General features: G+C 38.7%; 1 long non-coding RNA gene across 1 annotated transcript; it reads right to left on the reverse strand.

Moving 5' to 3' along the window:
- Window positions 1-7,250: 7,250 nt before the first annotated feature.
- On the reverse strand, window positions 7,251-20,351 carry LOC133554804 (uncharacterized). Its single transcript, XR_009807219.1, has 3 exons — window positions 20,197-20,351; window positions 7,704-7,773; window positions 7,251-7,519 (listed from the first exon to the last, which is right to left on the reverse strand). It is a non-coding gene; the product is annotated as an uncharacterized LOC133554804 (long non-coding RNA).
- Window positions 20,352-23,659: the final 3,308 nt, after the last annotated feature.

Below are 23,659 nucleotides of genomic sequence, written 5' to 3' on the forward strand. Positions count from 1 at the left end.
TGAAAAAAGGTTGAAAACCACTGATTTGGCCTATGCCAGGGGTCTGCAACACGCAGCTCTGGAGCCACATGCGGCTCTTTCATGCCACTGCCGTGGCTCCCTTTGGCTTTGAAACTAAATGTCTACAAATAATGGTTACTTAATTTATTACATTTATTTAGATATTTTTAATCTAACACTTGATATTTTGTAGAGTTATGGTATCTAATCATATGATAATAAAACATTTTGATATATTGTTGATCGTAGGTAGGTTGGTAGGTTGGTTGGTTTGTAGGTTGGTTTTTATTGTCATTGCACAAGTACAATGAAACTTTGTTTTTAGCACAAACCCGTTCAAGATTAGACAAACAGGGTTAACCTACTCAGTGCCTAGTCGTTAGAGCAGCGTTTTTTAACCTTTTTTTAACCAAGGCACATTTTTTGCTTCGAAAAAATGCGGAGGCATACCACCAGCAGAAATCATTAGAAAAAGAAACTCACTTGACAGTAAAAAGTCGTTGTCACGATTGTTGGATATGACTTTAAAGCATAACCAAGCATGCATCAATATAGCTCTTGTCTCAAAGTAGGTGTACTGTCACCACCTGTCAAATCACACCCTGGCTTATTTTCACTTTTTTGCTCTTTTCCTGTGTGTAGTGTTTTACTTTTGTCTTGTGCTCCTAATTTGGTGGCGTTTTCTCTTTTTTGGGGGGTATTTTCCTGTAGCAGTTTCATGTCTTCCTTTGAGCGATATTTGTAGTTTGTTTTAGCAATCAAGAATATTTCAGTTGTTTTTAATGCTTCCTTGTGGGGATATTGTTGATTGTCATGTCATGTTCGGACGTATATTGTCTTTGCTCCACAGTAAGTCTTTGCTGTCGTCCAGCATTCTGTTTTTATTTACATTGTAGCCAGTTCAGTTTTAGTTTCGTTCTGCATAGCCTTCCCTGAGCTTCAATGTCTCTCTAAGGGGCACTCACCTTCTGTTTATTTTTGGCTTAAGCGTTAGACACCTTTTTACCTGCACGCTGCCTCCCGCTCTAGACAGCACCGACACTAAACAACAACACATCATTTGCAGACTATAATTACTGCTTTGAAAATGATATTTTTAACCCAAATAGGTGAAAGTAGATAATCTACCACGGCACACCAGACTGCATCTCACGGCACAATAGTGTGCCGCGGCACAGTGGTTGAAAAACACTGGGTTAGAGTGTCCGCCCTGAGATCGGTAGGTTTAATTCAAACCCCGGCCGGGTCATACCAAAGACTATAAAAATGGTACCCATTACCTCCCTGCGTGGCACTCAGCATTAAGGGTTGGAATTTGGGGTTAAATCACCAAAAATGATTCCCGGGTGATGGATCAAATGCAGAGAATAATTTCACCACATCTAGTGTGTGTGTGACAATCATTGGTACTTTAACTTTAACTTTTAACTTAAAAGAACAGGAACGCTAATGGGTAGTCAGAAGGCGCCCGGCCCCGTAACAGATGGCAAAAAGGTAAACGCTGGGAGGGTGAGTAAAAAAATACAATCCAGACTGGGCTCTTAAGAGGGCCCAGTCTGGAGTGGGAAAAAACCTCCATTGCAAAACACATATACATATAACAACATACATCTCGAGACTTGCAACAGAGGGGAGGGAGTGGGGGCTACGGTGGCTGGCTGCAGCTCCTCTGGCGCTGCTCAGCCGTCCATCACTCCTAAGGGATTCGCGTATGTCACAGCCCCTGTGCGTCTACTCTTGCTGCCAAGCAATTGAATTGTTTTTAGCGGATCAAAAAAGACAAACATTTCTAATGAAAATAGAACATTTATGCTTCATGGACAGATTAATTTGCTTTCATTGATGACAAGGTTGTTCTTTTCCCTTTTTAGTCGAATGAAATATGACGCAGTTGTATGCCTTCAGAATATTGGTGCAACTTGATTTTTCAAAAATTCATTAATAAAGGACGGACCAGTGTATTTTTTTTCAAAGGTTCAAAATATTCAGAAATAAAATGTGAATCGTTGTCAAGTGTTTGATTTCATAAATTCTACACCATAAGTGTAACAAAATTATAAGTGGTGTTATCCTTATTTTAGGAATCAAACAGAGTTTGCGGCTGTAGTTGGGTTTTATTTGGGGGCAAATGGGCTCAAATGGCTCTTTGTTTGCTGAAGGTTGCCGACACCTAACCGCCCTGAAATATTCTTCAAACTTTAAAGACTTCTCAAGCCTACTATTGGAGGTACTTATTCTGAAACATTGGCAATAATTTCATAAGGTGGTGTCATATGGAAGTAACAAATTTTCCCTAAAGTACAGAAACAAGTATATGAATAAAAATAATATGTTTGTATTAGGGCGGGGGTGCCCAAACTACAGCCCGCGAGCCGAATGCGGCCCGCCAGCGTACAAAATCCGGCTCGCGGGAAATGTCAGGTTTTTCTTTTTTATTTGTCCAACCGCTTTTTTTGGCTGTAGTTGTTCTATATACTGTACATTAGGGGTGTCTATCTCATTTTAGCTCATTTGAGTTCAGGGGCCGCATAGAGGTATACATCTGTGCACACACCGCCCGGACTATTAAAAATCATGACATTACTACTAAAAAATAAAGATAACTTCAGATTGTTTTCTTTGTCTTACTTTGGGCAGAAATAGAACAAACACATTGTGAAAAATGACAATAAAAGTATAGAAAAAAAATACCCCGCAGCGGTAAAGTTTGGATCAGGGGTCCCCAAACTTTGGCCCACAAGCTAAACGTGGCCCCCAGCGTCCAAAATCCGGCCTGCTGGAAGTCTCAAGTTTTTTTTATTTTATTTGACCAACTATGTTAGCTACCTCTTTTTGTTTATAATGTCTATTTTCTGCTGGATCTACTCTCTATTTTATGTTGCCCTTTTTTTGGACTGCAGCTGTTACATATACTGTACCTTAGGGGTGTCTAACTTATTTTAGCTCAGGGGCCGCATGGACGAAAATCTGTGCACACGTGGGCCAGACTATTAAAATCACCTCATTAAAAATGAAACAATAAAGACAACTTCAGATTGTTTAATTTGTCTTACATTAGGCAAAAATAGAACAAACACTTTCTGAAAATATCACAATAAAAGTATATGAAAAAAATACCTGGCAGCAATAAAATTTGGCTCTGGGGTCCCCAAACTACGAATGCGGCCCGCCAGCCTCCAAAATCCGTCCGCAGGAAGTCTTAAGTTTTTGTTTTTTTTGTCCGACCGCTTCTACAAACGTTTGTATGTTTGCTACCATTTTGTTTATAATGTATATTTTCTGCTGGATCTACTCTCTATTTGATGATGCCCTTTTTTTTGGCTGCAGCTGTTACATATTTTGTGATACTGTACATAAGGGGTGTCCAACTCATTTGAGCTCAGGGGCCGCATACATCAGTGCACACGTGGGCTGGACTATTAAAATCATTACATTTAAACTAAAAAATGAAGACATCTTCAGATTGTTTTCTTTGTCTTACTTTGGCCAAGTATAGAACAAATACATTCGGAAAATTTGACAATAAAAGTATAGAAAAAAATGCCCGGCAGCGGTAAAGGTTAGATCAGGTGTCCACAAAATCCGGCCCACAGGAAGTCTCAAGTTTTATTTTATTTGTCGGACCGCTTCTATTTTAGCTACCTCTTTCTGTTTTTAATGTCTATTTTCTGCTGGATCTACTCCCTATTTTATGATGCCCTTTTTTTGGCTTAGACTTTTACATTTACTGTAATTATGTACAAACCCCGTTTTTTATATGAGTTGGGAAATTGTGTTGGATGTAAATATAAACGGAATACAATGATTTGCAAATCTTTTTCAACCCATATTCAATTGAATGCACTACAAAGACAAGATATTTGATGTTCAAACTCATAAATTTTATTTTTTTTTGCAAATAATAATTAACTTAGAATTTCATGGCTGCAACATGTGCCAAAGTAGTTGGGAAAGGGCATGTTCACCACTGTGTTACATCACCTTTTCTTTTAACAACACTCAATAAACGTTGAGGAAACTAATTGTTTAAGGTTTGAAAGAGGAATTCTTTACCATTCTTGCTTGATGTACAGTTTAAGTTGTTCAACAGTCCGGAGTCTTGTTTTCGTATTTTACGCTTCATAATGCGCCACACATTTTCGATGGGAGACATTTCTGGACTGCAGGCGGGTCAGGAAAGTACCCGCACTCATTTACTATGAAGCCACGCTGTTGTAACACGTGGCTTGGCATTGTTTTGATGAAATAAGCAGGGGCGTCCATGATAACATTGCTTGGATGACAAAATATTTTGCTCCAAAACCTGTATGGACCATTCAGCATTAATGGTGCCTTCACAGATGTGTAAGTTACCCATGCCTTGGGCACTAATGCACCCCCATACCATTACAGATGCTGGCTTTTGAACTTTGCGCCCATAACATTTCGGATGGTTATTTTCCTCTTTGTTCCGGAGGACACCACGTCCACAGTTTCCAAATATAATTTGAAATGTGGACTCGTCTGGCCACAGAACACTTTTGCACTTTGCGTCATCTCCATCTAAAATGAGCTAGGGCCCAGCGAAGCTGGCGGCGTTCCTGGGTGTTGTTAAAAAAATTTATTTCGCTTTGCATAGTAGAATTTTAACTTGCACTTACAAATGTAGCGACCAACTGTAGTTACTGCCAATGGTTTTATGAAGTGTTCCTGAGCCCGTGTAGTGATATCCTTTACACACTGATGTCGGTTTTTGATGCAGTACCGCCTGAGGGATAAAGGGGTCCGTAATATCATCACTTACGTGCAGGGATTTCTCCAGATTCTCTGAACCTTTTGATGATTTTACGGACCGTAGATGGTAAAATCCCTAAATTCCTTGCAATAGCTCGTTGAGAAATGTTGTTCTAAAACTGTTCGACAATTTGCTTACAAATTGGTGACCCTCGCCCCATCCTTGTTTGTGAATTTCTTAGCATGTCATGGAAGCTGCTTTTATACCCAATCATGGCACCCACCTGTTTCTAATTAGCTTGCACACCTGTGGGATGTTCCAAATAAGTGTTTGATGATCATTCCTCAACTTAATTAGTATTATTGGCACCTTTCCCAACTTCTTTGTCACGTGTGGCTGGCCTCTAATTCTAAAGTTAATGATTATTTGCAAAAAAAAAAAAGTTTATCAGTTTGAACATCAAATATGTTGTCTTTGTAGCATATTCAACTGAATATAGGTTGCAAATGATTTGCAAATCATTGTATTCCGTTTATATTCACATCTAACACAATTTTCCAACTCATATGGAAACGGGGTTTGTACATCAGGGGTGCCTAACTTATTTTAGCTCAGGGGTCACATGAAGGGATACATCTGTGCACACACAGCCCGGACTATTAAAACCATGGCCTTGAAACTAAAAAATAAAGACAACTTCAGATTGTTTTGTTTGTCTTACTTTGGCCAAAAATAGAACAAACACATTCTGAAAATATTACAATGAAAGCAGTCCCTCCATTTACATTGTGTGTATGTATATGTGTATATATATATATATATATATATATATATATATATATATATATATATATATGTATATATATATATATATATATGTATATGTGTGTGAGTGTGTATATATATATATATGTATATGTGTGTGTATATATATATATATATATATATATATATATATATATATATATATATATATATATATATATATATATATATATATATATATATATATATATATATATATATATATATATGTGTGTATATAAAGATATATGTATATACAGATATGTGTATATTTGTATGTATATATGTATGTAGATATATATGTATATGTATGTATATATATATGTGTGTGTATATATAAATATATATATATATATATATCTGTATATGTGTGTGTATATATATATATATATATATATATATATATCAGAATATGTATATATATATATATGTGTATTATATATATATATATACATATATACACCTAAATCAAAATATGATCCGGGCAGCGGATCATAACATAACCTCCCCCTTAAGGACAGATTCCAGATGTCCTTCAGCCTACCTCCCATCTCATCATTTTTCTCACATTTAGTGGTCATAAACAGGCTCTAAGGACACATATTACTGGTATAACATTTTTGAAATTTGCGCCTTTTAACCGCAAATTTAACCTTTTAATGTTCCCACTTAGGTAATATGTGTCTAAGGACACATATTACTGGTACAACATTTTGGAAATTTGCCAAAGTGGGAACCTTTTAATGTTTTCAATGTGAGATGGCTTGTGAAATTAAGGAAATTAACTCCACTGGTGTGTTTTGGCCTTTTTATTGATTTTTAGAGTCCGTTTGTGACGCCAACACAAAAACTACAAATGAAGGCATAAAAGAAACAGATGATGCTTATAATACAACTGGTAATTGACGGAGGAAATCTCTGCACACCTCTCTTTTCTGGCTGCTTAGTACAACGTGACTAGAGCAGCTGTTTATCTTCATCAATGATTAAAGGATATTGAATGTACAATACAAGTCAGTTTTGTAAAGTGTCATTAGCAATTATGTCAGGCTCCACGATATATACTGTGTCATTATTCCACACAAAAACAACTTTATTTGGAAAACCATGTTATCCAACACTTCTCCGATGACCTTTTCTCTGCAGTTTGACAAATAGTTTTGGAACTTCTGTAGTGATGCGGCCCACGACAAATGCCAAGCTCCTCTGGAGCAATGCAGTGGCTCCTTGCAGAGGCAAAAACTGCATTGTCGTATAACAGTCGCCCACGGCAGACCACCAGTTTCATTTACCAAACAGATTCCCCCCCAACCCCCCCCCCCCCCACACTTCGTTTTCAACATTTGTTGTGTTGCTTTTCTGACTTGCGTCCTGATGTTCTGTAAAAACCAGGCTCACTTGTTCACATAGTCATATTAAAAATAAAAACAAATCACTGGGCTTTTATACAGAGCAAAATGTATTATATAACAGAATAAAACAAACAGCTTAAGTGAAAAGTTTCCGTTATTTTTTAATTTTTACATCCATCTTTCCATTTTCTACCGCTTATCCTTTTTGGTATCACAGGGGCGCTGAAGCCTATCCCAGCTGCACTCCGGCGGAAACCAGGTTACACCCCAGACAATTCGCCACTTCATTGCAGGTCCAACACAGACAGACAACCAGTTGCAGTCACATTCTCACACTGGTGCCAATTTCGTATTGCCAATTACAAAAAATACGAAACCACTCACCAATTACACTGTGTATTTATGCCCCATAAAATAATTTGCTGCATCTTAATTAACATGCATTTTTTTCTGTGACAACATTTAAACATGTCATATGATCTAGAAAGAAAACAACCACAATGCTTCTGCTGTGTGCTTGAAGTTTGTTTTGGTCACCAGATGGCAGCAGAGAATTCTAAAAGACTGCAAAATTGTACAAGAGGGATGCTTCAATCCAGCAAAAGGCCGTGCTGATGTTGAAGTCTGCTTTCTGGTGTACATCTGGACCCTGTAATCATGTAAAATCTTACACTGTAGTAGAATTCCTCATCCTGCGAGTCCATTTTTCCTGTGGTCAGGGCCTCTTATTGCAAAGAATTTCTGCGGCAGTATACTTGCTGATTGCTTCGTTCTCACTCCTCACAACAACCAGCTAAGACACTGCCAGAGAAACACCCACAGCAGCCGCGTACCTCCGCCACATGGTCCTCAGTGCCGCTGCCACCTAATTCTTGAGTCCTTTGTGGCCATTGTTTGCAAGTTCTGGAAAATAAACACACAATATGTGGATGATATCGCCTGTTTTCAAAGAAAGAAATTAATAATAAATAAAAAACCCTCCATCCTCACTTGCCCACCGCTGCTTATATAACTGATGAGTGTGCATTTTGCTTCTCAAAGTGACCGAAAGCTTATTCCCAAATAGATTCTTGATTTCCCCTTCACACTCCTTCCACTCCTTCTATCTTTCCTGGTGTGCGGCATCACTTTAAGTTTGCACAACTTGAGCAAACACACGCACACCCCTGATCCAAGAATAGACTTTGTGTCATGACTCATGATATTGCAACAAAAACATTTGTTTGATTTACCTCACATGGATTTGTAGCTATCTGTTAGGAGTGCCATGTAAAGCAAAACGCAATCAGTTCAAGTCTCTTCGTGATCGCTTTCGTTCACAAGCTGCAGTGCTATTTTCGTCCGGCCTGGACCATTCCATACTGTTCTGTCCCTGCGGACTCTGCTTGCTGACAAGACAACATGGACATTAGAGAACGATCCCTGCGGTCGCCTGCATACGGGTGACAGGAGGAAGGGATGTAATGCTGCTAGAACACACACTATGCTATCATATAATCTATTCTAGTTGTGTAACTAGACTGGTGCGTTAAGTCAAAAATAATTATGAAAGTGATGTAATTGAATTTGTGTCCACTCCTCATTTCACTGATGCCGACCTGCTTTCATTTGTCAAAAGCAACATCTCCCGTCTCCTTGCGGCGAGCCAAACACAATCCACATTTAAGTATTGCTCTTGCTTGCTTTGCAAGCAGCGGGCTGTTTCCTGCGTGTCACACCTCAACAATCTAACCTGAGATCCGATTTGGAGCCTTAGGCTACTACATGACTGACAAGATTGCTGACTTTGTGTTTACTTTCTGATCGCCTAGTTAAAAAGAGTGCAAGTTGTTGACAACTATTGTGCAGTGTAGCCTGTATTGTCACCACATTGCCATATTTATTATTTTACAAACGTCTGACTAATTTTATGTATTGGCACGAACAATTTAGGCATTTTCAATGTTAAAATTCAAGATAAAAGAAACATTGACCTAAATACTTTTTCCCCCATAGAAAAAAGGCTGGGTCATCTATAGATTTATACATGAGTTAGAGCTTTTTCCCCCTGTTGCATGCAGCAGTGACATAGATAGATAGATAGATAGATAGATAGTACTTTATTGATTCCTTCAGGAGAGTTCCCTCAGGAAAATTAAAATTGTTTTTATTGAGTTGTCAGGTTAATACAATATGTAAGAAATATGTATGTATAAATTTTGAGGCACTCAGGCTTGCAGATTTGTTTGTACACAACAACGCTGTCATTTATATTTAACAAGCTCTCGTTATTAAAGTTAAAGTACCAATGATTGTCACACACACAATAGGTGTGGCAAAATTATTCTCTGCATTTGACCTATCACCCTTGATCAACCCTTGGGTGGTGAGGGGAGCAGTGGGCAGCAGCGGTGGTCGCGCCCGGGAATCATTTTTGGTGATTTAACTCCCAATTTCCAACCCTTGATGCTGAGTGCCAAGCAGGGAGGTAACTGGTCCCATTTATGTTTAGTTCTTATCAAGCAAAAGTGAAAAAACAATACTGGAAGTTGTAACCCCATATTATCTGTGTTTTCTAAATAGAAAGAAGACATACTTGTGTATTAATATGACATTTAAGTACAACACCTGTCCTCCCTTATAGTATGTATGTAAGTGACATTCAACTTGTAGCTAAATACGGCTTAGGAATGACACCATACCGGCCCCTAAGTTCAGTTTAAAACTTGGGAGACAAATATTTTTGTAGAAAATTTCTAAAACATCTGAGTGCTCCTGTTGTGTAGAGGAACCTGGACCACTGTAAACACATTAACAGCTTATTGCATGAATGTTTTAATATTAATAGCAAACATAAAATACTGGGGTCCGGAATATACAGAAAAAGACTAAAATTGACGGGAGAAGTCTGGCCCCTCTGTGCTGTCTGGAAATGTGGCCCCCAAAACAATTTAGTTGAATACCCCTGATGTATGCAGTATAAGGTCTATATTGTAGTTTCACTTCCCTTTCAGCTGAACTGATGATTTTTTTTTTTAAATAATACATTCTACAAAAATGTCTAGTACATTTTTGTAGAATGTATTAGACAGCAAATAAAGATTTGTCTTCGGATTTGGTGCATTGGAATATTGGCCAGCATAAGCTTTTGGGGCAACTTTGAAAAGGACACAAGGACACTCAGCAACCTGGTCTTAAAGTATGGATCATGCAAAGGGGTATGATCTTAAATGGTCTGTATTATCATAAGGTCACTAACCGACTACTGTGCAGTGCATTTACAAAGCTCGATTGGCAGTCAAAAATTATTTCTGCTGTGTCAGTGATTTTGCACAGCGGAAATAGAATTTCGGTTGAGTAGATTTTTTTTTTACAAATCCAAGTGAATGAGTATCCTCTCCAGCTTTCAGTTATTCAAATTCAGTTAAATTAGGTCTACATACAGATAATGTCCTCACGCTATGTTCTATTTTTGCTGTCCACTTTCCTTTTCTTAGAAAGCGCCATGTGTATTTATTTTGCTGTTATCCCTAGCTTGTCTATGTCCTCTCTCTAAACTCCTGGCTCTACCACAAACTGTGGGCTGGGCAAGGGAGGGCAGGAGTAGAAAGCAGGGGCATACCACTCTTCTTTCCCCCGTCTCTGTCCTCTTGCTCATTTTTCTCTTTTTTCCCTGTATATCACCTGTTTTTTAATGTCACTCGTCTTGCTTCTCTTTCATCTGTCTTGGTAAAATTGGGAAATGGGCTTTCACTTGTATAGCACTTTTCTACCTTTTAAGTGTACTCAAAACCCTATCACACTGTTACCTCATTCACTTACTGATGATGCAGCATTAGTAGCAAATGGGGGTTCAGTTTCTTGCCCATGGATACATGATGAACATGGTAACAGGGCGGATAAGAATCATACCAGCAACCTTTAAGGTGGGAGACAACCACTAGAAAACCTGTGCATAGGGATGATGTTCGAAAACCGGGTCTCCCGATGCTTCGATAAGAAAAGAACCGATTCCATGGATTAAAATCCCTTTTTGAGAACCGGTTCCCGTTATCAAAGCCACTATAATGTATTTTCGCGACCATTGGGCGCACCATATTAAAAGGCACCGTGTTTGTTACGGGTGCTCTTTCTGTATTTAACGCAGAAATAAGGCGCAGCAAATTTTTGAGCGCAGGCATGGTCAAACATACGCTAACATAAAACATACGCTAGCGTAAAACATGCATGGATGCTGTTTTAAAAAGGCAGCAGGGGCAAAGCAAGTTCGGTTGTACTTTATTGAAGTATTTATCAATGTGCTCACATTATTTTTTTGATCAATCCTCATCCACAAATCCATCAAAGTCCTCATATTTTTTGTCCGAAATGAACAGCTGGCCAAGTTCTCTATCAAACACGCCAGATTCCCTCTCGTTATTTTCAAAGTCAGTCTCGTTGCCGTGGGGCTCCTCGGAAAAAGTAAAAGCCGACTTCTCTTGCCCTGTTGTGCGTATTGATTCGCTACCGTGCTGGTCCCCTTTTTGTCCACAGTGTGCTTCACCAGGATGTCGAAAGTGAGCGGCACCTCATCCATGTTGGTGATGTGTTTGTCGGCAATTTTTTGTATTTACAACGCACATAGCAGCTCTATATGCTCACTGTGGGCCTGCCCTTAGTGTCCTCTCTAACCTGAAACCTTCACCCTTTAACTTCCGCATGCTGTCCTCAGTCACGTCTGCCTTTCCTTCAAAAAAACAGCGTGCCGACCCAGTCACAAAACATCTACGGCTTTTGGAACTCAGTGCACACACAAGGTGCACACATAATAACCTATCTGGATTCGATAAGAGATTCCATAAGGAATCGGTTCGATAAGAGGAATCGACAATGGTTTGATATCGATAATTTCTTAACAAATAGCATCCCTACCTGTGCAGTGAATATTGGCTGAGTAGTATCATGCGTATGGCTTAATTCGAATTTCCTGATTTGATCAACCAACATTGTAAAATGTATAAAAGAAGAGTCAGTCAACATTAAAATACTGGACTAATGTCTTCACTATAGGTCCAAGTCCATATAGTACAAGGTCTGCTTCCGGACCTGGACCCCAGTCCACCATTTAGTAATCCCTGCTCTAAAATCTGTTAGTGCCACTTAAAAGTTTTGGCTACAATATATGCTCACACACTTAAATAGGGTTAGGCATTGACTATCGATGGTAACCAGGACTAACATTCTGATTTTCATAGAATTTGAACATGATTTTCACGGAATCTGAACATTTGTTCATCTCTGTTCCTGGTTTTGATGACCAACCTAAATGAATAGCCTCCGAACAACGAAGAAGCAGGAAGTGTCAGAACCGTAACAACCATGGACAGTGTTGGGAAGTACTCAAAAGTTTGGCTTAACTTTTGTAAAAAAATAAAAATAAAAAAGGCTGTTATATATCATGCAAAGGAGGATGCACAAAAAACATTTTGCAACACCTGCGGATTCATAGATTTATGGTGTGGGAAAACCATGCAAATTTATGATAATCCTGTATTTTTAGGAACTCGAAACTCCCAATTGGAGCCACGATCATTGCAATTCAAAACAAAACAATGCCCACACTAAATTTAAGAGAAGCAAGTTGCCTTTCTATTAGTTCATTTTAGCATTAGCACTCTTACAGCTAAATGTGAACTTTGTATTTGTTTTGATAGTCAAATAGTTTGAAAAAAATGCTATAGGACTTAAGCGAAACAGCAATAACCTGGAAGAAGTCGAGTCATGACGACAGAGTAGAAGTTTACCAGCTATCGAGTTCAATTATGTCATTACTTATTTTAGGATGTCAACTGAAAAGCCTTATTTTTAGAGGATGGCAAAAATGGGGGATAACATGAGACAAAATTAACAGCAGCTCTGCTGTTTGCCCTATATTTACGCTCAATTGCTTCAAGATGTCATTAATCAAAGATAATCAGAATCATCATGAATAATGCATTTTTTTGAGAGGTGTAACGATGCGTTTTAACAACCATTCGATTCGGAATTTGCGGTTGCAGATACAATTCAGGGACAATATTATTTTTTTTAGGCCGATACAATCCGAAACAATTCAGTGAGTTGAAATTGATTCAGTAACTTTTTAGCAGAAAAGTGTGACTGTGAAATAGAATTCTGGATATTTGTCACTGCAGGTGAAGTTTCGTATATTCCAGTAATTATTGTAAGGGATTTAGATATACATGAATTATGGATACAAACAAGCAAGTAAACAACAATTGTTTGCCAATGCATTCACATGTATTTTGATAAAGAGCAACCAACACTTTAGGATGAATTAAAAAGAAAAAAAACAGTAAACAACACTTTATAACAGTAGATTTACCTGCTGTTGATGGTGTTGGCCCCTTGCTTCCTAATTTCCATCTTTTGTATGTATTTTTTCATCATGAAATGACTTTTCCTTAGCTTTTAGTTGCTGTGTTGTCACTTTATTTTGTGTTTCGGAAGTAGACACGTCGCCGTAACTTTCTCCGCTTGTGTCGGTCGCTTCCTTTCTGGCTTAAAGTTGTGTTGCGCCTTTATATTATTGTATTATGTTGTTTGTATGTGTTGTGGCTTTTGCAATCGTGCTGTTGCTGAAACATTTTGTGTTGTAATTAATGATGTGGTCTTGTGGCGTTTGCATTTGGTGTGACATTTCTCAGCCACCGGTAGTTATCCACAATTTGTGTTTTGATGACGCAACACACGGTCAGACAGATTTGAATAACGTTTTATGTCCTTACGATTAGAATTAATACACTTTATATAAAGTCTGCTGTTCTTAATTCCAATGTTTTCCCTTTTACAGTATGATCTTGGATTGATACTTATCTTACAAAAAGATGTAGTTAAATTTAAGGAATATAGATCGAAATATCTAAGGACTTTGTGCTTTATTGTAACTTTCCACTTTGTTCCAGTGATCACACCATGCACAGAATGTTGCAGACATACAGTATAAAATGTTAAGATAATATAAGTGGACATTGCTTATTATACTCAAAATGTAACAGGGTGCTAATATTTTTGACTTCACAGTAATGCTGAAATATGACCGTACATAACAACGGCGGTAGCCATCATGAATGCAAGACGTCCATTAAAAAAGATTCTGCAAATTACGTTTCTCTGTATATAGTGGTTTTGCTATTCTACATGATTTAATCCGCATTGAAATTAGTGTGTGATATTTTGCTCGGGGCTTCACGGTGGCAGAGGGTTTAGTGCGTCTGCTTCACAATACAAAGGTCCTGAGTAGTCAGAGTTCAATCCCGGGCTCGGGATCTTTCTGTGTGGAGTTTGCATGTCCTCCCTGTGAATGCGTGGGTTCCCTCCGGGTACTCCGGCTTCCTCCCACTTCCAAAGACATGCACCTGGGGTCCCACTTCCAAAGACATGCACCTGGGTATAGGTTGATTAGCAACACTAAATTGGCCCTAGTGTGTGATTGTGAGTGTGAATGTTGTCTGTCTAACTGTGTTGGCCCTGCGATGTGGTGGCGACATGTCCAGGGTTTACGCCGCCTTACGCCCCAAAACAGCTGAGATAGGCTTCAGTACCCCCCGGGACCCCGAAAGGGACAAGCGGTAGAAAATAGATGGATAGCTCAAAATATCGATTAATCGTTACATTCGTATTCTTGTCATGCCCATTCAATATGAATGGTATTTTAATTTGCTGTGCAGTTTCTTGGGATTTTAGGATAAGAACCGTTTGTTCCTGGAATAAATTGATTAATTTTTGTGTAAATTAATTAATTTATTTTAGCTCACGCATGGATTAAACTACTATTGGCACTCCATCAATAATTCCTCTCTTACGCTTGTAAATAAGGTCCATTGTAGTTTAGGTAGTAACTGCAAAAATGGTTTCACCGCTACGTATTGTACTGTATCATAGTAGTAAACGTAAAAACAGACCACTTTGTCTGTCTGTGTTACAGTAAGATGACAACTGTTTATTTTTAATGCTCACTTGTGTAATGTGGTGTTTAGAAGTTGCGCTGTAATATAAATCTCTTCCCATTCATGTCTACAAATATGCAATGTAGTGGAACAGGACTGATGTGAGCCTGTCGTCTGATCTTAGAAAAATACCTACTGCAGCAGACAAATTACTGAAAAAAGTCAGTACAGGTCCTAGTGAAGGTGTCAGAATACACAGCAAACTGCAGATTGCTGCATATACGTACATTAAACACACACTCAATGTGACCATGCTGACCTCCACTTCTCCAAGTCCACTCTCCTGACAACTGTGAAACAGAGCTCACAGTCGTATGTACAGTACATGCCAGGATTGGTTTACAGTGCTTGGTTGGTTATAGATTGGACTATATGCAGTGTAGAAAGAAGGATTGACAGCAGTAGGGAATCATATTGTATGGTTTAGACACATATTATTATGGCTTTACTTTTCATTCAGCGCCCTCAAAAGGGGTTTTAGTGGAAAAAAAAAATCCCCTAAGTTTTTTTTCGGTTGTTCCATTGTTGGCTGATCAAATCTCATTCCACAAACCTAATCATCTTATGGCCAACAATGACATCACTATTTACACTAGTGCCATGGTCTACTACTCTAATACTGTACTACACATGAAGCACACAGCTTAGCCTGTCATGGGGTACTTGGACAAATAATTAAGTACAAGTTCATAGTTTGCTGAAAGTAATGACACATAGTCATGTATTTGTTATCATCTAACACAGTGGTTCTCAACCTTTTTTCAGTGATGTACCCACTGTGAACAGTTTTTTAATTCAAGTACCCCCTGATCAAAGCAAAGCATTTTTGGTTGAAAAAAAGAGATAATGAAGTAAAATGCAGCACTATGTCATCAGTTTCTGATTTATTAAACTGTATAACAGTGCAAAATATTGCTCATTTGTAGTGTTTTTTCTTGAACTATTTGGAAAAATAAGGGCTTCACGGTGGCAGAGGGGTTAGTGCGTCTGCCTCACAATACGAAGTTCCTGCAGTCCTGGGTTCAAATCCAGGCTCGGGATCTTTCTGTGTGGAGTTTGCATGTTCTCCCCGTGAATGCGTGGGTTCCCTCCGGGTACTCCGGCTTCCTCCCACCTCCAAAGACATGCACCTGGGGATAGGTTGATTGGCAACACTAAATTGGCCCTAGTGTGTGAATGTGAGTGTGAATGTTGTCTGTCTATCTGTGTTGGCCCTGCGATGAGGTGGCGACTTGTCCAGGGTGTACCCCGCCTTCCGCCCGATTGTAGCTGAGATAGGCGCCAGCGCCCCCCGCAACCCCAAAAGGGAATAAGCGGTAGAAAATGGATGGATGGATGGATATTTGGAAAAAAAGATATAAAAATAACTAAAAACTTGTTGAAAAATAAACAAGGGATTTAATTATAAATAAAGATTTTTATAAATAAAGATTTTTATAAATAAAGATTTCTACACATAGAAGTAATCATCAACTTAAAGGGCCCTCTTTGGGGATTGTAATAGTAATATCTGGATTCATGAACTTAATTCTAAACATTTCTTCACGAAAAAAAAAATCTTTAACATCAATATTTATGGAACATGTCCACAAAAAAATCTAGATGTCAACACTAAATATTGCATTGTTGCATTTCTTTTCACAGTTTATAAACTTACATTCGAATTTTGTTGAAGTATTATTCAATAAATATATTTATAAAGGATTTTTGAATTGTTGCTATTTTTCAATTGACTGAACTTGTATTAGTAGATTGCACAGTACAGTACATATTTCGTACAATTGACCACTAAATGGTAACTCCCGAATAAGTTCTTCAACTTGTTTAAGTCGGGGTCCACGTTAATCCATTCATGGTACAAATTTATACTATCAGCATAATACAGTCATCACACAAGTATACATTGAATTATTTACATTACTTACAATCCGGGGGGTGGGATGAGGAGCTTTGGTTGATATCAGTACTTCAGTCATCAACAAATAAATACATTTATAAAGGATTTTTTGAATTGTTGCTCTTTTTAGAATATTTTTTTAAAAATTTCACGTACCCCTTGGCATACCTTCAAGTACCCCCTGGGGTACGCGTACCCCCATTTGACAACCACTGATCTAACATATTTACCGGGCTATAGAGCACACCAGTGTTTAAGCCACACCAACCAAATTTTAATAGGAAAAAATATTTTTATATATATTGGACGCACAGGACTATAAGCTGAAGATATATACTGGTAGGAAATATTTTGTAAATGTTTATTCACACATCTTAATTGTTTCCAAATGGTGACTGTAACACAACAGTAAAACGGCTGATCAAACAAAACAGAAGTTAATTGTCATGGACCCACTAGCTGCGGAAGTGAGCTCTTCAATTAGCTAAACAGACTCAGTAACTGCACTTGAGTTATTGAGTCTTGAGTTCATTACGATAGTATGTACACATATGCATGAAAACACTCATACATCCATCCATCCATTTTCTACCGCTTATTCCATTTTGGGGTCGCGGGGGGCGCTGGCGCCTATCTCAGCTACTATCGGGCGGAAGGCGGGGTACACCCTGGACAAGTCGCCGCCTCATCGCAGGCCCAACACAGATAGACAGACAACATTCACACTCACAATCACACACAAGGGCCAATTTAGTGTTGCCAATCAACCTATACCCAGGTGCAGATCCCGAGCCTGGGATTGAACCCAAGACTGCAGTACCTTCGTATTGTGAGGCAGACGCACTAACCCTTCTTCCACCGTGAAGCCCAACACTCATACAGACATCTGAAATAAAGCAGTTTAGTAAGTATGATTTTTTTTTTTGTTATATTGTAAAACTTACTAATGTTGCTCGGAATAATGAATGAAGTATCCTTTTGAGCAGTATGGAGGGTGACACTTACAGTTCAAGGCACGAAACAGGAAGTACTGTTTACAACCCGCGGCACCTGCACTGAGCGAACTCGTCCAAAAGATGGTGCCATAGCCTAAACACTTTAGTGTCTTTGTCTGGGTAATATGAAAACTGTTAAACACAAAACATTATGGTTGTCCGCGAAGAAAATCCATAAATAAGCCACAGGATTCAAAGCGTTGGATAGTCCGTAAAATACGATTGCTTCTTTTTGACGTGCAGTATAATGATTTCTATTGGTTGTAAATGAGTGCTGTTATGTGCTGGACCAAGGACGGCGCAAAAACACCAGGATGTTCTGTACTTTCTATGTCCTTAACTGTTTTTACTACAAATACTGGTAACACAAATGCCATCCTAGCCTAACATCTGTCTTGCTTTTTGTTAAGTACTGTTGTATAACACAAAAAAAACAAACCTGCTGTAGATTGAGTTTGTGACGACCGTATGTGCAGGTGACTGATTTTGCTGAATGCTTTTCTACTCCACAGTTCGATTGTAGCACTTTTTACCGGTTCATATTTCACTTACAAAAGAAAAACTGCGAATACCATTGTGCATGAAACGCGTCACTCGGAATAAAACACACTAATACACAACAACAAAGGTGTAGAACGAGGGTCCTGACTGTAAGGGAATTTTAACCAAGAGGAGACTGTTGGCAGCAGAGTGGAGATGATGGAGTACAGTATAATACTGTACTACAGCGTCCAAAGCTCAGGCACAGCCAATCTAATGATGGCACGTGGCTTGAAGGAGTTTACATGAAAGAGTGTTTTTAGTATCTGCTTTTGCTAATAGAAAAGTGCCAAATGGATTCAAGCCAAGAAGCTATCATGTCATGGAGACGCTGTGCTGCCAAGTAACCTTGGGTGAAGTTTGCATGGTATCATCTTGGCGTCAAGACGCTGCTTGATGCTGCTGCTGCGTTTACAACACTAACCGGTCATGTTCAGATTGCGCTGCAGCGATCGTCTTACAGACACACTTTTCATGTTTTACGGTCGTTGTCATTAAGCGTGTGCTTTGCGCTCCTTCGCAGTACAATTTAACACAATCCGGCTCACTTGTAATATTACATGTCAGACATTTAGTTTTAGACTTACTTAGATTAAGACAAACTTTAATGATCCAAAAGGGGAATTGTTCCACACAGTAGCTCAGTTACAAAGGTTTGAAAGTGTAAGGATGGAAAGGATAATCCAGGTACAGTATAAAGGCCTACTGAAACGCACTACTACCGACCACGCAGTCTGATAGTTTATATATCAATGATAAAATCTTAACATCGCAACACATGCCTATATGGCCGGTTTAGATTACTAAATTGCAATTTTTAATTTCCTGCGAAGTATCCTGTTGAAAACGTCGCGGAATGATGACGCGTATGGTGACGCGTGCGCGTGACGTCACCGGTTGTAGCGGACATGTTCTTCCAGCCCAATCCAAGCTATAAGTAGTCTGCTTTAATCGCATAATTACACAGTATTCTGGACATCTGTGTTGCTGAATCTTTTGCAATTTGTTCAATTAATAATGGAGAAGTCAAAGAAGAGAAGATGTAGGTGGGAAGCGATGTATTGCAGCTGCCTTTAGCAGCACAAACACAGCCGGTGTTTCCTTGGTTACATTCCCGAAGGTGACGCTTTACTATGGAACAGAGCGGTCAAGCGAACATGGTTCCCGACCACATGTCAACCGGCAGGTTTCGGTGAGAAAAGTGTGCTAATAAATCGTCTCTTACCGTAGACATGAGCGGAGCTTGCATCCTCCTGCAGCTGCGGACTATTACCTACTCCCACCGGAGACACTGGCGGTCACCACACCCCTCCGACTTTCAGGTACCATATAATCTCACTAAAACAATAGTAACACAATAAGCTGATAAGGGATTTTCCAGAATTATCCTAGTAAATGCGTTTAATAACATCTGAATCGCTCCCACTGCCCTCGCCTTTTTTTTTTCCTTTCTAGTCCTTCACTCTCACTATCCTCATCCAGGAATCTTTCAGCCTCGCTCAAAATTAATGGGGAAATCTTCGCTTTCTCGGTCTGAATCGCTCTCGCTGCTGGTGGCTATGATTGTAAACAATGTGAGGATGTGAGGAGCTCCACAACCGGCGACGTCACGTTCACATCGTCTACTACTTCCGGTACAGGCAAGGCTTTTTTATGAGCGACCAAAAGTTTTGAACTTTATCGTCGGACGTTCTCTACTAAATCCTTTCAGCAAAAATATGGCAATATCGCGAAATGATCAAGTATGACACATAGAATTGACCTTCTTTCCCCGTTTAAAAAAGAAAATCTCATTTCAGTAGGCCTATAAAGTACACACAAAAGGTAGCATACTAGCAATATAAAATATAACGTATATGTAATATTTACATATCATATACTGTAGTATATAATATATACTGATACACATTTTTATTCAAACACTTACCCGTGGCAGTGAAACACCTCGTCCGTCCACAGCCAGGCGTGCACAGGTGCTGCAGTATTCAAGTCCTTGACCAAAAAGGTTGCGTGTCTTCTCTGTCTGTCTGCTGCACCGGGCCATCCAAACAAGTCAAGGCATATTCCAGCTCCTCAGCCAGGCCCAGGGTGCACGGGACTGCTTCTAGACTAGAGGGGGGAGGAGCAGAGCTTGTTTTAAGGGAGGGTATAGTCCGAAAAGCCCAGTGTGACTCAGCAGCTTTGACTTGGTTTGCATGCAACACTTTTGTGGCATGACGGGACCTTAAGATGATGGATGTCTCGTCTTTCATTTCTTAACCAAAAGCAGATATGATAACCAGTTAAGGACATGAGTTAAAAGGAAAGTATAGGATTGTTTGAACAGAGTCCACATGTACTGTACAGTAAGGGGATTTTTTTACGGTCATAGGTTCTAAAGCAAGCCTTTTTGCCAGAAGGCAGCAACTTTATCCTTACCACAGAGTGCCAGAAGACTAAAAGAAGTGTTAGAACATATTAAGTACAAAAAATTGCAAATTGCATTGTTTTTATTTATTCTTAACATTTCAAATTCAAGAAAACACAATCTAGTTTGTTAAAATAAACACACTTTTTTTTTCAATCTACAAAGGAGAAGTAGTTTGCATTAATCAAACAAATAAAAAACAATTTAGATTGCCCAAAACATCTTAAGACTACAAACGGCCAACTTTGTACATTTTGAAATTAAATGTCATCGCAGTTACATTACGAATAATTGGCTGCAACTATCTCAGGTCATTGGGAGCGGCATGGCTCAGGTGGTAGAGCGGCCGTGCCAGCAACCTGAGGGTTCCTGGTTCGATCCCCAGCTTTCGCCATGCTTGTCACATCCGTTGTGTCCTCGAGCAAGACACTTCACCCTTGCTCCTGATGGGTCATCGTTACGGCCTTGCATGGCAGCTGCCGCCATCAGTGTGTAAATGTGTGTGTGGACAAAGTGTCAAAGCGTTTTGAGTACCTTGAAAGTAGAAAGGCGTTAAACAAGTATAACCCAATAATTTCCAACTAAGATTCATTCATCAAACAAAAAACATTTGGCCAGGGCATGAATATTTTTAAAATTGTATATTTTTTAGCCTTTTATAGTGTTTGGTCATTTTAAAGTTGAAGTAAAATTACTTCCCCACACATCGTCATAAGTAAATGATAATGAAAACATCATAAATAACAATGGTTTCATAATTAGAAACATACATTTTTTCCCCAAAAACATACTAAATTATGAAAGAATAATTTATCATAACATCCACATGTGGATATTTTTAAAGGTAAACATCATCAGTAAAAGCCAAAAATATTAATTGACCATACTACCAAATAAATATATATATGTTTATTATGATTATTATTATTATTATTATAATGCAGTTAGTTTTTTAATGAAAACATCATAAATAACAATGATTTCATCATTAGAAACCTTTTTTTTTTCACAAGAAAAATATTAAATTATGAAATAATATTTTATCGTACTATCCACGTGTGGATCCTTTTAAAGGTATACATCAGTAGTAAAAGCCAAACATCTTATTTAACCATACTACCAAATAAAGATGTATATATTTTCTTATTATTATTATTATTAAAATACAGTTGATTTTTTAATGAACATTTTACTGAAAAAAGTCTTTAAATCCACTACACAAATTTTGTTGTATCCAAATATTTCTGAGTGAAGGTTAATTCTGCCATAATGCTGTAATTTATTAGCCTTTTTAAAGGCTACAGTGCTTAATAGCTCTTAAACATTCTGCCAAATTAATAGCCCATTAAAGCTGTAATGAGGCAGAATGCTAATTCATTATATGCAATAATACAATAAACCTCAGTAGGCCATGTGACCTACAGATGCGGCCCATGATTCCTATCAATGAAGGCAACTTTAAAAATCAGCATGAGTCCAATTGTTTTCCCACTGACACGCAAAGCCTTTTTCAAATGTGCACATTCACTATCGGCGTCGGTGAGGGCTAATTATGCGGTGCCTCTCTCCTGCTTGCGTTATCGGTTTTAATTTTTCTGGTCTCCTCTTTGGAAGGGTGAAGCCAGTTCACCAGTGCTGATCACTAGCCAGACTCCAGTTACAGCGGAAAGAAACCAGCTCAGCAGAAACTCACCTGCTACCATATGCAATCAAGTCTGGCTTGCCTTAGCATCCTGGAAGCGGCAGAGTGCCCGTCTCTTTCCTCCGCATCAGGCAGCAGACTGATGACCTTATCGATGGGGAGCCAAGTCAATCATCTAGTGCCCAGAAAGCACTTTTGGTAGTTCACGGTGCAGGGTTTGTCTTTTTTCTGTGCTGACAGCGCATGCTGAAAAGGGGGGCTGGGGGCATTGGGAGGAGGAGGGGGAGGCATTTTTCTGCAGATCACTGATTTAATTTTGTGGAAGCAGTGATGCAACACTGCATTACTGCTGCAGCAGTTATCCTGAGTATGAGCAATGTGCTGTAGAGCAGTGGTTCTCAAATGGGGGTACGCGTACCCCTGGGGGTACTTGAAGGTATGCCAAGGGGTACGTGAGATTTTTTTTAAAATATTCTAAAAATAGCAACAATTCAAAAATCCTTTATAAATATATTTATTGAATAATACTTCAACAAAATATGAATGTAAGTTCAAAAATGTGAAAAGAAATGCAACAATGCAATATTCAGTGTTGACAGCTAGATTTTTTTTGGACATGTTCCATAAATATTGATGTTAAAGATTTATTTTTTTGTGAAGAAATGTTTAGAATTAAGTTCATGAATCCAGATGAATCTCTATTACAATCCCCAAAGAGGGCACATTAAGTTGATGATTACTTTGATGTGTAGAAATCTTTATTTATAATTGAATCACTTGTTTATTTTTCAACAAGTTTTTAGTTATTTTAATATCTTTTTTTTCCAAATAGTTCAAGAAAGACCACTACAAATGAGCAATATTTTGCACTGTTATACAATTTAATAAATCAGAAACTGATGACATAGTCCTGTACTTTACTTCTTTATCTCTTTTTTTCAACCAAAAATGCTTGGCTAAGATTAGGGGGTACTTGAGTTAAAAACATTTTCACAGGGGGTACATCACTGAAAAAAGGTCGAGAACCATTGCTGTAGAGTATTTAAGCTACTTTGTCGTATGTATTTATTATACTCACTTCATGGGACGTTGCATGCTGTGTGTGTGCGTGTGTGTGTGTTGCCCGGCAAGTTCAAAGCTTGCTGCATTGATTACATCATCACAACTGGAGTGCCGGAATGGGACAATGCACCATCCCAAGCTGTGTGTGCGTTTCTCCTCTCCCAACTCAGGGTACCTGTGTGTGTGTGTGTGTGTGTGTGTGTGTGTGTGCGTGTGTGTGTGTGTGTGTGTGTGTGTGTGTGTGTGTGTGTGTGCGTGTGCATGTGCGTGTGCGTGTGT

The sequence above is a fragment of the Nerophis ophidion genome, linkage group LG06, assembly GCF_033978795.1.
Source record: "Nerophis ophidion isolate RoL-2023_Sa linkage group LG06, RoL_Noph_v1.0, whole genome shotgun sequence".
Lineage (NCBI taxonomy): Eukaryota > Metazoa > Chordata > Actinopteri > Syngnathiformes > Syngnathidae > Nerophis > Nerophis ophidion.